General features: G+C 35.0%; 1 long non-coding RNA gene across 2 annotated transcripts in view; it reads left to right on the top strand.

Annotated features, from left to right (window-relative positions):
- LOC118621631 overlaps positions 1-17,289 on the top strand; it is a 347,996-nt gene that overhangs the window by 85,181 nt on the left and 245,526 nt on the right. The window lies entirely within an intron of this gene.

Below are 17,289 nucleotides of genomic sequence, written 5' to 3'. Positions count from 1 at the left end.
ATTTTACGAAATCCTGACCTTATTAAAATAAACTCAATGTACTTTTGTTTATTAGTTATTGTTTCTGCCCTTTCACATATTTTTAATGTGAAAAAATTGGTCTTGAATAAGGTTATTTGATTTTCTTTTCCAAATGAGATTCCATTATACAATATTGAAAAATTTTCTAATTTAAAAGAATATACAATCTTCCAGGTCTTTCAGAACAATTCAATATTTATAATTAAATTATAAACTGATGTTCCTTTGAAAATTAAATTTTTAGTCTAGTAATTTTTATCTCATAAAAACTATGAGATGAAACTTCTAATGAAAATTATTTTGTTCTTTATATAAATTACTCAATTTTTTATAACTTCTAAATAACAAAACTAATACATTCTTGTCTGGATTTTCTACCATAAATTTTTGGTACAGCATCTATAGATACTAACATTATAATGAAAAATGTTCATACTAATTGTAAAATGCATAAAAAAATAATTTCTATCTTCTCTTCCAAATAATTTTCATGTAAATGCCCTTATTTGCCCTTAACCTCAGAAACTTAAAACAAAACAAAACTGGTTTTGAAATTGAAGGGATAATTCAGTTTGAATCCTAGACAAATATAGACATAAAAAGACAAAATGAAAAGCAGAAATATAAAGTCCTGTTAAAATAAAAACAGGATCCAAAAACCATTGCATCGTTTTCAAGCAAGGATGTTGTAAATAAGAATAGCCTATAGCAGTCTTCAAAGAAAGAGATTGTTTTATTACATTTGGCTGCAGCATTTAAATCAGTTGCTGGAGAAAAATATGACAAATTGGGCTGGACAGAATGCAAGTAGATTAAGAATTTCCAGTAGGCATTTTATAGGGCTAGTTTTGACAAGAGACTTGGACTAAATATGCTAGTATGATAATTATATTCCCAGAGACAGTGGAAAAACAACAACAACAAGAGTCATTATACTGTCAAGAGTGCCAATTTAAAATTCCAAGCTTCCCCTAGAATACATCTAGTTCTTTGATTTTCCTTTACAGTGAAACACTCATATTCTTGGCATATTGTAAGTATTTTATAATGGTACCCAAGAGATATTCAGCCAGATGAAATTGTGATTTTTTAGAAATGTTGATATTATAAAACTCAAAGTACGAAAGCCTTACTTGAATATTTTCCTCCAAACTGAAAATTTTCAAATAAATATTCTAGTTTTGCCCAACATAAGAACAGTATAGAATGCTTTTTTTTTTATATTTAAAATAAATAAAATATTTTAGCTTTGCTTTTGCTATTTATTGTTAAGATTTAACTGTTATTTTTCACAAGGGGGACTCAGTTGAGTGGTCATAAAAAATCCTACCAAAAAAAATTAATATCCTCTTTTTCATTAAATAATAGAAAACGAATCAACAAGTTTGGAGAAAAAAACTGTTGTATGTTTCTTTCTTTCTTTCTTTTTTTTTTTTTACTTTCATATGATTTATTCACACATAGCCATATTTTTTTTGTTGTTGCAGATGAAATGAAGGATTTTATATGTAAGTGTTTTGTTTCAACAGATTTGCTTTATTTAGAGCATTTTATTCTCACAGGTAAATTTCATCTCCTTTTCCTGAGGTTGTCCATGTAAAACGCCACAAATAATGTGGTGGATGTTTTCACTGGCATACAAAAGTATTAACTTGATGTAGGTAATAAAGGATTGAACATAAAATAAAATAAAAAATCACGTCAGAATGTGCAAGAAAAGATGCTGTTAGAAGTGAATAAACAGAGAGCGAAAGGAACTATTACAAAGAAGGTTTAGTTTTATGTGTGCAGTATGACGAGCCAACATTGCCTGAGTTAGTTTTCAAAAGTACACTGAATTGGAATCTTAGACTTCTCTTGATCTAAGCATTATTTTGTGGAGGGAACAGATGGAAGACAACTTTTAAAAGATCAGTTTCTCCTTTGGTGATATCATAGATTTGTTGTTGGTTGTTGTTATTCTTGTTGTTTTTTATCAGACCTATCAATGTTGCAGTATTTTTTGACTCTGCACCTTGGTTACTTTTCCTTCTCATTATTTTTTTAATGATGTTACTCTTCCAAGAATCTAACCTAAACTTGTTGAACTGATAGATATTCCATCCTTTTTCCTCTGACAAAAATTATAATTATTTATGTGATTTTTTTTTATCCTCACCTGAGGACATTTTTTTGCATTTATCTTCAGGTAGAGTGGGAGGGAGAGAGAGGGGAAGAGAGACAGAGAAACATCGATGTGAGAGAGACACATGGACTGGTTGCCACCCACACAACCTCAACCAGAGTCGGGGACAAACTGCAACCAAGGTACACACCCTTAGCAGGAACCGAACTTGGGACTCTCTGGTCTGCAGGCCGATGCTCTAACCGCTGAGCCAAACCGGCCAGGGCTTACGTGATTAATGTTTAATTTCTACATATTCCTCTAGACTCTAGGCTAAGTCAGGGCAAACACCTTCTCTGTCATCTTGACTGTGGTGTCCCCTATACCAGTTCCAGGAAGGTCGTAGATATGTAAATTATTCAATGAACAAAAACATTCACATGGTCTGGAAAGCTAATTGCGTTTAGTTGACTTTTTAAAAATTTAATTTATTTTTTAAATTATTTTGGGGTGACAGTGTTTAATAAGGTGATGTAGGTTTCAAGTGTACAATTTTATGATTCATCATCTGTATATTGCATCGTGTGCCTACCATTCAATGCCAAATCTTCTTCTGTCACTATATATTTGACCCCTTTACCCTTTACTACCTCTTTCCCTCTGGTAACTACTATAGCTGTCTGTGTCTAGGAGTTTTTGTTTGGGGACCTGACTTCTTATGCAATTAATGGGTTCTTTGTTCAATAATTGGCTTAGACCTAGACATAGGGCAAGGAATCCTGACTTTTTTACTGAGGCAACTGCCATTAAACCATGTTTTTCCCCTTTTTATTTACTGGTGTAAATGACATTTTGAGTAGTATTCTTATAGCTGCTGAACTTATTTACCCACATGGATCCTGTGTTCTGTCAACCATCTCCGTAAATATCTGTGGGTGAGTCTACCTCGGCAGCCACTTTAACTTTGCTTCCATCTTGCTTCTGACAGGTAAGTGCTACCACTTTGCCTTCTTGCTTTATGAGCCTATCACCTTCATTGCCATCAGCAAAGCTAGGTCTGGAACTGCCTCCTACCAACAGCACTGGGATGCAAGGGAACCACCACTGAAATTCTAGGGGTGATGGTACCTCTTACCAGTGCATTTATATTATCTCATTTCATGACATACCATTAGGCCTGTGCATGAAACATCTGCTGGAATTTCCAGAGTGAGTGTATCCATCTTGAATAACAAACTGTCTGCAGCTTTTAATCCCTTCTTCTATCTAACACAGCATTTCCAGCATTATGAACTCATTGACCGGAAGTTATCTTTGTCATGTTTACCAGTCATGCCAATAATGAGTTCACAGCATATTGTTGGGTCCTTTCCAGGTGTTGAATCGAGGATCTCAAGAAAACAAATTCTAATTTATGTACTGGCCTTTTTTTTTTAATCAATACCTTTTAGAGGTGAGTCTCACATATTCTCCCTCACCTCCTGCTAGAACATGCTTTTAGTCTAGAAATGCTTTGAGGTGTGTTTCTTTTCCTCTCTACTCAGGCCTAGTACATCCCTGTCTGAGTTTTATTGTTATTCAACCCTGTATAAGCCTAGTGACCAGGCTAGTGACTTGAGGCGGAGAAACCTCCTATAAGCTTCAAGCAAGGGCAATGCATTACATTCTGCCTATCAGCTGGCATTTCCCTCAGCATTTTATCTTTCCTAGATCTTCACTCTATCTTAGAAAGCCACTCATTTCTCATTTTTATCAATTCTATTTTGTCCATATTTTTTCATATATCTGTTTAATCTCATAAGCTAGTACATTCCCTTCCACCATAATTTCAATTCATCTGTAGAATTGGAATAATTATACCATTACCTCATACCAGAGATAAATATGTTCTCCCTACTACCATGATTGGGTCCTCATTTCTAGCTTGGTGACAGGCGATCCAGCTCTAAAATGACATCTTAGCATTTGCCTTCTGGGGTTACTCCAACCAGTAACTTTTACATTTTGAATTCTATAGAAAGCAGAATTGAGACAGAATATTCAGGATATTTTTGAGGAGTGACCATATAATCAACACATTCAGAATGGAATAGGAAGAAGCAGTATCCAGAGAGAAAAATATGTGTTGTGTAACATGGCCTGAAAGCATCTGTCAACTCCTTCAGGAATATAGGACTTAAAATGGCCCTTAGAGCTGCCTCATGTTAAATGGAAATCACTGGGCCTTTAAACCATCACAAGAATCAGCCAGTGGAAGTGGGCTGACCTCACAAAGGCATGATGCGGGCACCTCTGTGAAACTGACAATCCTTCAAGAGGCTAGCAGCCAAAGGCTTACAGCACTCTCGGCCCCTGGGGCAATCTGTCTTTCTTTGAACACGATCTGTTTAGCATATCTCTATGTCTACCACAGGACTGAAATTTAGTTCCCATATATAGCATTATAAGATATACTAGTTGCTTTTTCACTACAATCTATGTTTACTTAAATTTAAAACACTCTCTTTACCTGCTGGCTATTTGTATGTCTTCTTTGGAGCAACGTCTATTCAAGTCTTCAGTCCATTTAATTAGGTTATTATTTATTTGCTACTGAGTTGTAAGTTTCTGATATATTTAAGAAATTAGCCCCTATGTGATATATGGTTTGCAAATATTTTCTTCCATTTCATAGGTTGTCTTTTTACTTTGTTACTTATTTCCTTTTCTGTACAGAAGCCCTTTAGTTCGATGTAGCCCCACTTGTCTGTTTTTGATCCTGTTGCGTCAATGTGCTTTTAGTGTCATATCCATGAAATAATTGCCAAGACCAATGTCATGAGGTTTTAGGGTTCTCTTCTAAGGGTTTTAGAGTTTCAGGTCTTATGTTTATGTATTTAATCCACTTTAAGATGACTTTTGTATATGGTATAAGATATAGGTCTTTTTGGTTTTTGCCTGTGGATATCCAGTTTTCCTAGTATCATTTGTTGAAGAGTCTGTCCTTTCACCGTTGATATTCTTGTAGCCTTTTTGAAGGTCAGTTGAATGCATTGTATGATAGTCAATGTCACTAATCATCAGGAAAATGCAAAGCAAAATGAGATATCACCTTATACCTGTCATGATGCCAATTATCAAAAAAACAAAACAAAAGAAAACAAGTGTTGGCAAAGATATGTAGATATTAGAACCCTTGTACACTGCTGGTGAGAATACAAAATGGTATGGACACTTGGAAAACAGCATGAAGGTTTTACAAAATGTTAAAAGTAGAATTTATATATAATGCAGTGATCCTAAAAGAATTGAAATTAGGATCTTGAAGACATTTTAGGACACCTATGCTTATTGAAGCTCTATTCATAATAGATAAGTTGTGGAAATAACCTAAATATTCATTGATGGATAAATGAATAAAAGAAATGTGGTATATATACAATGGGTTATCAGTCAGCCTTAAAGAAGAAGGAACAACTGCAATATTGAACAACATTAATGAGTCTTGAAGACATTATGATAAGCAAAATAAGCCATTCATTGAAGCACAAATAGTGCACAATTGCCTTTATGTGCGTGCTTTGTAAAATAGTCAAACTCACAGAATCACAGAATGGCAATTACCAGGCCCTGAGAGAGAGGAGAAAATGGAGGAAGTTGCTAATCAAAGGGCATTAAATTTTTAATTATGCAAGATAAAATAGTTCTAGAGAACTTCTGTGCAATGTTGTTGAAATTTTCACATAATTTCACAAGATGTTTAGTCTAAAAAAGTAATATTACTGATTCTGACACAGAGCAGAGATTGTAACTTTTCTTCACCCCTACTCCTACCTATGTCTTTTTGTTTTAGATTAAGAACATTTCTCAATATTGTCAACAGGTATTAAATGTTCTAAATTTGAGAATTTTATTATTTTATTTATTTTTGCCAAGAACCTAAATTCTTTCAAGGAGAAAAGAGAACTTATTTTGCAAAATACAGATTTTTGCTCTATTGTTAAAAGGAGCCTAAAACTGATAGGAGAACATTCTTTTTGGGGGAGCTAGGATTGGGGGAGTCTGGCTTTTACAGATACAATGTTCAGTTGTATGTGTTCTCACAAATAAAGTATAGAAGAATAAGGCTGCGAGCATCATTAACCAAATTATTATGCCAACATACTTAGAGGAACCTATTCTTAGAAATATTACTGAAAAATATATAAACATTACCTGTGAGAATAGTCCTTTCTTGAATATGCAGTTTTCAGGTCAAACAGCTGTGTTACCGTGGTAACTAGCTAGCGAATATTAATAAAAAGAGAGAAGGAAAGGAAAGGCCAGACATTATAAACATGGTCATCTGGGTAGCTTCATGAGAGAAGCTGCAACTTTATACTCCCCAAGGAACCTCCAGTCCATCCCTGCAGATCACTGCGGGAAAGGATCCATAAAAGGGGAAGATGGACACATGTGCAGTGAAGGTGGGGTGACGTAGAAAAGGATTTCACCTATCGGTCTAATCTGGGAACAAAGATCATTGACTAGGATGATGGACCCCAAAGCAAACCCACAAAAATGTGGAAATACATATTTCCCAGACAAAGAATTCTCTCTTGCTGCTTGAGCTCCTGTTTTTCGCTTGCTCCATGACCCCCACTAGCCCACCATGTGGCCCTACAAGGCACATGACCTATGGTCATGCAGACGCCACATGCAATGTACTGCAGCTGGGAACACAAGCTAACCTAGCTGGATGCTGGACTGGACTGGACTGGACCTTAATATGTAGCAGAAATGCGAGGCAGTGGCTTTAATCCTAGCTCTGCTGAAGACAAATGGGACTTTTTCCATGGCGGAATGGAGGGAGATGGGACCTTGGAAACAGGGATTTAATTCCACAGAAATGTAGCTTTCCACGATACTTCAAACTCTCATGGGGGCCTCAGGAAATTCTTTTTTCCATGACACCCCAAGAGCTCCACTTCCACAAGCAACAGGTGGGCCATGGAGGAGACCCCACTGACAACAGTTGAATATTTTGGTATACAACTGTTAGTAGGAAATGTAATGGATGTAATCTTTCCTGACATTCTTCAAAAAGAAGTTCAATAGTTAACAAATATCTGCACTCTTCCTCCTTTTTTATACTCAAGGACCACTTCCAAAGGAGGTGGAAAGTTGAAATAACATCTCCTTCATTATTCCATCACATGGCTGGCAAAATATAATTGTTAGAAAACAGAGCTGCTGTACTTGACTCTCCAGTAAAAGCCTTTTTGGATCTAAAGCAGATTGATTTCTTATGCTTTTTTTTGTTTGTTTCTAAGCTACACAGTTATTTTGGAAGAAAATCTTGGTCCTGACCCAAATGTCAGCTTTTAAATAAAATTATCAAATATTTTGCAGTGTAGAAATAAAATTTAAGAAATAGCTTTATTTCCCAAGACAATTTTTTTTGTTCTCTTCTTTTAACAAGATGATAGAATTATATTTTCTGGAAACCCTTTAAAATAAAGAGTCCTTACCCGTCTGCATTCTTTTATTCTCCAAAGAGGAAGATAAAATGAATAATCATATGTATTTCCATCCTGATGTTGGGTTCTGTAAAAACTAATTTTAAATGATTTGAGTTGATTCATTCTTTTCTGTATTGAACATACAAATTATATGAAGGCAGGAGAGATGTCACTGACTGAATGTGTAAACAGATGATTTCTTGTGGGAAAACTCAATGTAGAAAAATGAGATATATTAAAAACTAGAGATGCCAAGTCATAGTAAAAATACTAGTTGCTAAAATATATGATTCTCAAATAGTTACAAAATGAATTAAGAGAAAACTGAATAAAATATTTTTGACTTCCAGGAAATCTGTTAACATATTAAATAATAATTTAAAATCATCATATAATGCTAGAATCAGAGATGATCCCTTGGTTTCAAAATATTGGAAATGGATATGAGGAAACAAGGTTCTGATGGGATTGAGGAATTTATTGGAGAGCATTTAGGTAAGCAGTAGTGCATTGTGGATTCAAGTTTTCCAAGTCTATTACTATATCTACAGGATCATAACATTTTATTAAAAATCCAACCATTGCCCTGGCCATTGTGGCTCATTTTGGTTGGAATGTTGTCCTATACACTGAAAGGTGGTGGGTTCACTTCCTAATCACACCCAGGTTGCGGGTTTGGTCCCTGGTGGATTCACATGCGGGAAGCATGTGATGATTCTCTCTCACATCAATGTTTCTCTCTCTCTTTTTCTCTCTCTCAAATCAATGAAAAACATACCCCCTGGTGAGGAATTAAAATAAAATCTAATTGTCTCCTGATCGATTTCTAGAATGGCAGAATGAGAGCCTGATAAACTTACTCTTCCTCTAAAAAATGGAAGTATGAAGAACACAACAAAATTCAGCCATGACTGAACTCTGGCAAGTCACCAAAGCCAAAGCCACAGAATAAACTGAAAACATCCTCTATGCAAGAGAAACTACTGAACCTCATTATATGGCGGGGTCTGTGAAGTCTTGACCTCAAGCTATTCCACCAACTCTCCCTCCCCAGTTCAGTATCCTAGTAGCTAAAAGTTGGCAGCATTGCATACAAAGGAGTTTGTGAATTTCTTTCAAAATCATGTTAAAAACATCATCCCTGTAGCAAAGTAAATTATTTTGTCTGTACTTGTAGATCTCTAGAAAATCTCTGTTCTCAAGGTGTGGTGGTAAATTGATTTGACTCAGAGCTCAGTGGGGGTCGGGGAGCTAACACCTTGGCTTTACCAAAACAATAGCAAACTCTGGCAACATCTCAGCTGTCTAAAGCCATGATTTCTGTTTTTTAGCATTTATTTTGCATCTACACAAATTAGATTACACTATACAATTGTGGGTTTTTAAATCTTACATGTTTATCTTTGTGACTCTGCTATATCAGTACATAGCATACTACCATATTTTTCTGTTTTTATACTTATTTGGCAAAATATAAATCCTGTTTAATCTAGTTTTCCAACTTCTCCTTACATTCAGATAGGTTTGCCTGGAAAACACATGCACAGACTTACACGGCCTTGCTGAATGGTTTCACATTAAATTAATGACAGAGTCCCACGTGGGTTGGTAATGAGTCCAGGCCATTGTGCCATATTTCCTTGGTCCCTCTATTCTCTCATTTGAAATGACTATTTCTCTCATTTTTAACCCTCTCGCTCAGCTAATAATAAAGCTCCTAACTCAATGAAAAAAATTGAAATAGTCAAATAACAATTTAGACAAATTTCACCTGCTATGAAAAGTGAATCAAATTTCACCACTTTCATCCACACATTTACCAACCTTCCTTTACCTATCCACAGATGTATCATTGTTCTCCTATCTAAAATTTCGTCTCGGTCTACGCGAGAACTCTTTTCTTGCCTACTCAAGGATCTATCTCCAGCAATTTTCTTCACTCTCTTATATTACTCATGTTTGTGGTATTTCATGGATTATTCTTATAAGTATACAAACATGCTATAATTCCTTATATGTTGCCAAACATCTTCCAGCAGCAGGCGCTAAAGCACCCTAGCGAGATGGCGGTGGGAGCGAGATGCAGCAGGCGGAGCAGCCTCCTGGGCAGCCTCCTTCAGCCTTCAGTTCAGGAATGACACCTTCAAATTACAGACTTTGAGAAAATATCTGGTTAAAAATCTTTATCCACAAAGTTGATCCAAGGAAAGATGCTCACTACTATGTCCTAGCTAAAAATAGAAAACAAGCAGCCTGTACAAATGACAACTTCCTGATGTTAAACTGGATGCCTAGATGCACACGACAACATTAGTCGGGTGTTACCAGAGACTTATAAAGGTTAACGTCACTCTTACATTGGTGAGAATTTGAAATACCAGTTGATATGCTCAGCAATAGTATGCTGTCCACCTTTGGACGAATAAAGGAGGTTATGCAGCCCTCAGGAAGATCATGAACAAACTAAGAGAAAATCAGGAAGTTGAGGACTACTTAAGACAAGAAGATATTCTCTCTAGGAAGAAGCAGCTGCTATTGGAGTTCATTTTCTGAAATGAACTTGACTCGCACAGTCAGGACCCAATATGCATATGAATTAAGTGTTAGAAATTCTTCAGGAATCATAACTCAATGGGTTCAATTATTCTGTGAGTAGAAAAATACCAATTTTCTTCAAAATTGGTTCATAGATTCAACCCAATCTCTAATTTCAGCAGGGATTGAAGATGCAAATGAAACTCAATAGCATAAGCAATCCTGAAAATCCAATTGAGTTAGTTAACATTTTCTTTGCTATTTCAAAACTTATTATAGAGCTATAATAATCAAAATAACTTGGTTTATGCACAAGTATAGGCATATAAATCGATGGAGAAGAATTTAAGTCTAGACAACAAGTCATTACATTTATGGTCATTTGGTTTTCAACAGAGAGGTTAAGACATTTCACTGGGGAGAGACATCTTTTCAATAAATAAAATGAAAGCATTTGGGTAACTACTTGCAAAAGGAGGAATTTGGACCCCTAACTTATACCACACAGAAAAATTAACTAAGTGGATTATAGACTTACATGTAAGAGTAAAATTAAGCCTGTCTGGTGTGGTGTGACTCAGTGGTTGAGCATTGACCCATGCACCAAAAGATTGCCAGTTCAACGCTCAGTCGGGGCACATGCCCAGGTTATGGCCAATTCTTCAGTGGGGGGCATTCAGGAGGCAGCCAATCAATGTTCTCTCTCATTGATGTTTCTATCTCTCTCTCTCTAAAAATCAATAAATAAAAGAGTAAAATTAAGAAAATTTTGGAAGAATATAAGAGAAAATTTTTGACCTTGGATTAGTCAAAGATTTCTTAGTAGCAGCACCATGGAATGATCCATAAAAGAAAAAGTTGATATCTTAGACTTTTCAAAATTAAAAAGGTTTGCACATCACGAGTCATGGGTAATGAAATGAAAAGACAAGCCACGGATTAGGAAAAAATATTGGCAAACTCTACTATAAATCATTTGTTTTCCCAGTATAACAAAAGTTCTTACAAACCAGTAATGAGAGGACAAATAAATCAATTAAAATAGGAAATAATTTTAATAGATATTTTAATCAAAGATGAAATATAAATACCTAAAACATATACAAAGAATCTAAAATGATAGTACATAGGAAAATGTAAATTAAAACCACAATAGGATTCCACTTCACCTTCAGCAGAAAGGCAATAATAAAAAAGACAGATCGTATCAAGTATTGGAGAGGATGTGATGAACTGGAAGGTTCAATGACTGCTAGTGAAAATGTAAAATGCTAAGACACTGAAACACAATTTGGCAACTTCTTAAGAAGTTAAACCTAAAGTTACATCACAACCCAGTCATTCCACTCTTGGTATTTACCCAAGAGAAATGAAAATATAGGTTCACACACAGACTTCTACACAAATGTTTATGATGGCATTATGCATAATAGTCAAAGAGTGGAAACAACCCATATATCTGTCAACTGATGAAAGGATAAACAATAGAATACTGTTCTATAATGAACTACTATTACATGCTCTAACATGGAAAAAATCTCAAAAAAACTTTAAGTATAAGATGCCAGGTGCAAAAGTCAACATTTGTGTAATTTCACTTAAATAGAACTTCCAGAAAAGGCAAATTTACAGAGACAGAAGTAGATTAGTGATTGAGTGGGCTAGAATTGGGAACAAGGTTTGATTGAAAACAGCTATAGGAATCTTTTAGGCTACTCTTGATCATCTGCTACAAGGGTGCACCTCACATGTCTTTACATCATCCTGCTGATGGCCCAGCCCAAAATATCAGTCATCTTTGCCTCCGTCATTCTCCCATTTTCAGTTCATGAATTAGTAAGTACTAGAAATTCTTTAGAGTGATTTCACAGTGGATATACTTTAAATTCTTGAATAAAACTCCACGTTTGGAGACTATATGTGGTGCAGTAATTAATTACATTGGGCTGGTAGCAGATGCTCCTATGGGCTTGGTTCAGTCCTTACTCTGTGTGTGTTGTGTAGATTTAAGGGCAGGGATTAATTTTGCATTTGCATAAAAAGGCATAGTAGAAAATATGTGTAACAGTTATTAAGCTATTATTTCTCAACTTAAAACCTACCCATCTATATTTTCTATGTGGGGTTGGCTCTTGGAATCTGTAAACCATATTTTTCCTTTAATAATTGGTATTTGCCAGAGGTGAGGAATGGGGTGGGGTTGGGAAAATGGGTGAAGAGAGTCAAAAGGTACAAACTTCCAGATATGAAATTAATAAGCCATGGGATGTAGTGTACAGCATGGTGACTATAGATAATAATACTATATTGCATATTTGAAAGTTGCTAAAAGAGATCTTAAAAGTTCTCATCACAAGAAAAAATAAATCCCATACTATAGTTTTATTTTTGTTTTAATAGTCAGTTATCTTTTAAAGAAAGATACCTAAAATATTTTAAACTGTGTATGGTGACACGGCCAATTTGGGCTTATTTCAGGATTACAGTTTGCTTTAACATTATAAAATCAACATGTCATTTGTCAAGTTAAAATAAACTTTCCCCCTTTGATTCTTTTGGTCATTTTTTCCCTTGACTTACATAGTCTCTCCATGTGTATGTGCTAGGGGGTTAATAGCTGAATACTAGAGTGTGGGATGTTGAAAATATCTCTGGAATGCTCTCCTGATGTGATTCTCTGTTCTCTGGTTGTCTGCGAACTCTTGTTGCCTTGGTCTCCCAGAATCTCAGCTCTGTCAATCTCAACTCTGACCTCGCTAGAAATTGTATATGGGTCATAAGCTGATACAGTTATAGGGGTTATCGCTTTTGTTTTCTATCTTTCAGGGATCACTGTCTTTAGTTGTCTGATTCTAAGGTACTGACAATGGTGGTATGATATACTTTGACTGCTGTTTCAGTTCTTTTTGATGTGTGACAGCGTAAATCTGGTCCCTGTTACTCCATCTTGGTTTGAAGAGCAGAAATTCCGGATGGCTCCCTCGTCTAATCCTTTTCCACCATTAAAATAAAACCGTCTTATAAAAGAATTCCTTACCTTCTTATTTCTCCATTTCTACCTCCAGGCCCTTGCACACACCTTTTAGAAATAGTGTCTTCCTTTATAATAATGAAGACTATTTAAATTTTGCCCAGTTGGGATCTAATGATTTCATCTTATTTCTCCTCCAAATATCTCCCTGATTGTTGTATGAATTTAAAATGTACTATATTTTTTTTTATTTCTAAAATTAACTTTGAATACTGTGGAATTTGTTTCTTTTATGTAAAATATAGAATAGTGGGAAAATAAGTTTAGAGAGTAACAGAGAATATGTTTTATAGATGAAGAATATGAATTTTCATATTAGTGTAAATTTTATTAAAGGGAGTTTCTTTAGTTCACTATAAAAGTCAGATGCAGTGCAGGTTTATTGAGATGGAAGCAAATTCTGTGAACAAGTCAATGAATTATTGAAATGAACAATAATTATATAAAATCACATCAAAAGACAGCAAATGAATGTAATGCTACCTAATATAGGTCAAATACTATTAAATATTTTAATCAACTGATAGGGAAGTAGAGAGAAGCATATACTTATTAGCTTAGTAGGTGAGGAAATTATAAAATTCTTGGGTGGATAGGATTATGATACTCTGTTCTCTTGAAATCAGAGATGTCATTTCATGCATAAAATGAGATTTTTCTAAAGGAAAGAAAAATGTTGTGAAAGAACTGAAAGGTAAATCTATAGTTTAAGAGTGACTATTGTTTTGTTTTTCCATGTATATATAAGTCTATGTATGCTCTCTCTAGCTGTACCACATCTCAAATAAAATACTAAATTTTATTCCATAAATGCTACTTTGAAAATATCTAAAATGATAGAGTATTTAGGAAGATACAACAAATATCTAAAAGGTATATTATCTTACAAAAATGAAGCCTATGTAACAATTTTAGAACTAAATTTTTTTTTAGAGTAAAAAAGCTCAACTCTTATTTATTAGGAAATCAGGGTTGACTGTTTTGTTTTTTTTGTTTGTTTGTTTGTTTTTTTTTTTAATCCTCACCCGAGGACATTTTTCCATTTTTTGTTCAGGTAGAGCGGGAGGGAGATAGAGGAACAGAGAGAGAGAGAGAAACATCAACATGAAAGGGACACATCAAGTGGCTGCCACCCGCACGACCAACCAGGGCCGGGGACAAACTGCAACCGAGGTACGCGCCCTTAGCGGAAACCGAACCCGGGTCTCTCAGGACCGCAGGCCGACGATCTAACCACTGAGCCAAACCGGCCAGGGCAGGGTTGACTGTTTTTAAGTCTTATCAGGAGTGTAGTGAAACAGAGAAAAAAGACAAACTTAAGCTAAGCCCATTACACAGATTTTATCTTTGCTCATATTTGCTCAAAATAAAAATCTGAGAAAAGTAACAGTCACGGGAGATTCTTCTGAGACTATGAGCCCTTAGTGTCATAAATAAGTGAAGTATGTATTTTCCTAAAATGTTCAATGCTTTGTTAACTAGACCTAAAAAATTAGTCTGTTTAGATCATGTTTTAAAAGATGGGAAAAGAGTCACACATTTTATTTGTGGCAGACTTAAAACATATTTAGAAATAAAAATATACTAAGGTAGAATAAGTTACCATTGTGTACTTTCAGAGAATCCTAGTTGATAACAGGTGGTTTGATGCTGGGAAAATACCATAACATATTCATTAGTGATATTCCAATAAGTTTAATTTTACTTAAGAGGACATTATTTAGATACTGGAGGAACTGGATTCATTTTACTTAATTCTTCCATATTCCATGTCTGTCAGAGACATACTATATAACTCTTGAAGGAAGTAAAACTACTAACGAGTAAAAGGAATTACTTGATTATCAAAACCTCATCCAGCATAAACATTCAATAGGTTTTTTTTTTTTTCTCTCTTAAAATCCTTACCTTCTTTAAGCAAAAGTGTGGATTTATTTTTTATATATAACTCCAACCAGAGTAATCATTTACACAGTCATAGTATTTAATATGTTGAGTATTGTAAAACTTAACAAGAGAAAATACATGGAAGTTCACAAATTATACCACCTTATATTAAATAATTGGGTACTTGAATGGTTAGCCAGATTGATAGATTAATCTGGGAAAGATCAAATAATACTCCAAAAACAAGACTCAGGGAATGAGCGGCAGTACTCTCATTGTTAGGTCTTGAGTTTCCCTTTCCATGTTCTATATAAAAGTGAATGTATAGTCAATGATTTCTATTATGACAAAAACTGTTGAGCTTTCTCTCCTTAGAAATAAAGAGGGACTAGAAGTTGTAACAAAGATCTATTGTTATGGGATGTTACTATGGATTTTCCTTCCCTTTATTCAACAGAATTGAAATTGCTTTACTTAACATTTGTGCAAATGTAAGAATCTGCAATAAAAGAAACTTAAACTCCTGAATGTATTTCATTTCTCAAGAAGTTTTGGATTTTTATAACTCAGTGAATTATAAAATAAGATAAAAATCACCTGCAAAATGTATATCTTAAAGGATTTAAAAATTTCTAAATGTTTCACCATTTACACAATCCTTTTTTTTTTTTTTTTTTGCCTTTATTGATTTTAAAGAGAGAGGAAGGGAGAAGGAGAGAGAGATAAAAACATCGATGAGCGAGAACGTTGATTGGCTGCCTTCTGCATGCCCTCCATTGGGGATTGGGGCCACAACCTGGGCATGTGCCCTGACTGGGAATCAAACTAGCGACCTCTTGGTACATGGGTCACGCTCAGCCACTGAGCCTCACCGGCCAGGTGACACACAATACTATTTTTAAAAGAAAGACCATACCTTAATTTTCTGTCTATATTTAAAATAGACATATACATATTTATATATGTCCATATGTTTAAGTAGATACATATGTTTCACAATCATGTCTAGATGTTTTAGGGGAGTAGACTGGGTGGTGTGCTATAAGAAACTTGTTCATTTATTCTCTTTTGTTGGTTTGTTGGTTCCTGAATGTAGTCAACTGATAACATCTACACCAGCTCTCAAATGTTTTTTACAAAAAGTAGTTTCTTCTTGACAACAGTGTGGTGAAGACCAGGGAGGGGGCGACCAGGAAAGAGGGTGTCAATAAAGAGAAAAGGAGGGACATTTGTAATACTTTCAACAATAAAGATAATTTTTAAAAAATAAAGCAAAGTAGTATCTTGCTCTAAGATGCAACACTAGGCTTTATTAGAAGTCTCAAAAACTTAAACTAAGTGAAAGTGGCTTTTCATAAGAGCAACCCAAATAATTCACCTAAATATCAAATATTTTCTAAGAAAAAACAATGTATATTAATATTACATATATAATATGAATAATTTATTATATACTTTTCAAATATTAGAGTTGGGTGAACTTGAAATAATCTAATCAGATACCAATGAATAAATAAGAATACTTTAGTTCTCTATTTAGTGTAAATCTCAACTGGAAATTAGTTGGACTCGCATCAACAATATAATGGATAGTTAAGAGGTGGAATAATATACATTAATGAGACTGAACAGCCTAAAACTACACAGGGCAATATGGTAATGCTTGCATACACAATGAAAGAGAGAAGCTAGACAAAAAGAGTGTGTATTGCATCCTTTCGATTTCAACTATTTTTTTTTTAATCCTCACTGAGAACATTTTTTTATTTCTTGTTCAGCTTGAGTGGGAGGGAGAGAGAGGAGAAAGAGAGAGAGAGAGAGAGAAAGAGAGAGAGAGAGAGAGAGAGAGAGAGAGAGAGAGAGAAAACATCAACATGAAAGGGACACATCAAGTGGTTGCCACCCACACGGGTCCGGGGACAAACTGCAACCAAGGCACGTGCCCTTAGCGGGAACCGAACCTGGGTCTCTCTGGACCTCAGGCCAACGCTCTAACCGCTGAGCCAAACCGACCAGGGCCATCCTTTCAATTTTAGAAAGAACAAGAACAACCCAATTAGTTGTCAGGATTTTGGTTTACCTTGAGGATGGTATCTTAACTTGAAAAAAAGTACTAAGAAGATTCTGAGGGTGCTGGTCATGTTCTGTTTCTTGACCTGGAAACATGTTACAGGAGTGAGGTTGACTTGTGAAAGTTCATCAAACTCTATCGTAATAATATGTGCCCAATT

Source organism: Molossus molossus, unplaced genomic scaffold (assembly GCF_014108415.1).
Source record: "Molossus molossus isolate mMolMol1 unplaced genomic scaffold, mMolMol1.p scaffold_m16_p_8, whole genome shotgun sequence".
Taxonomy (NCBI): Eukaryota; Metazoa; Chordata; class Mammalia; order Chiroptera; family Molossidae; genus Molossus; species Molossus molossus.
The sequence above is the reverse complement of the archived record's forward strand: the minus strand, read 5'-3'. Positions and strand labels throughout refer to the sequence as shown.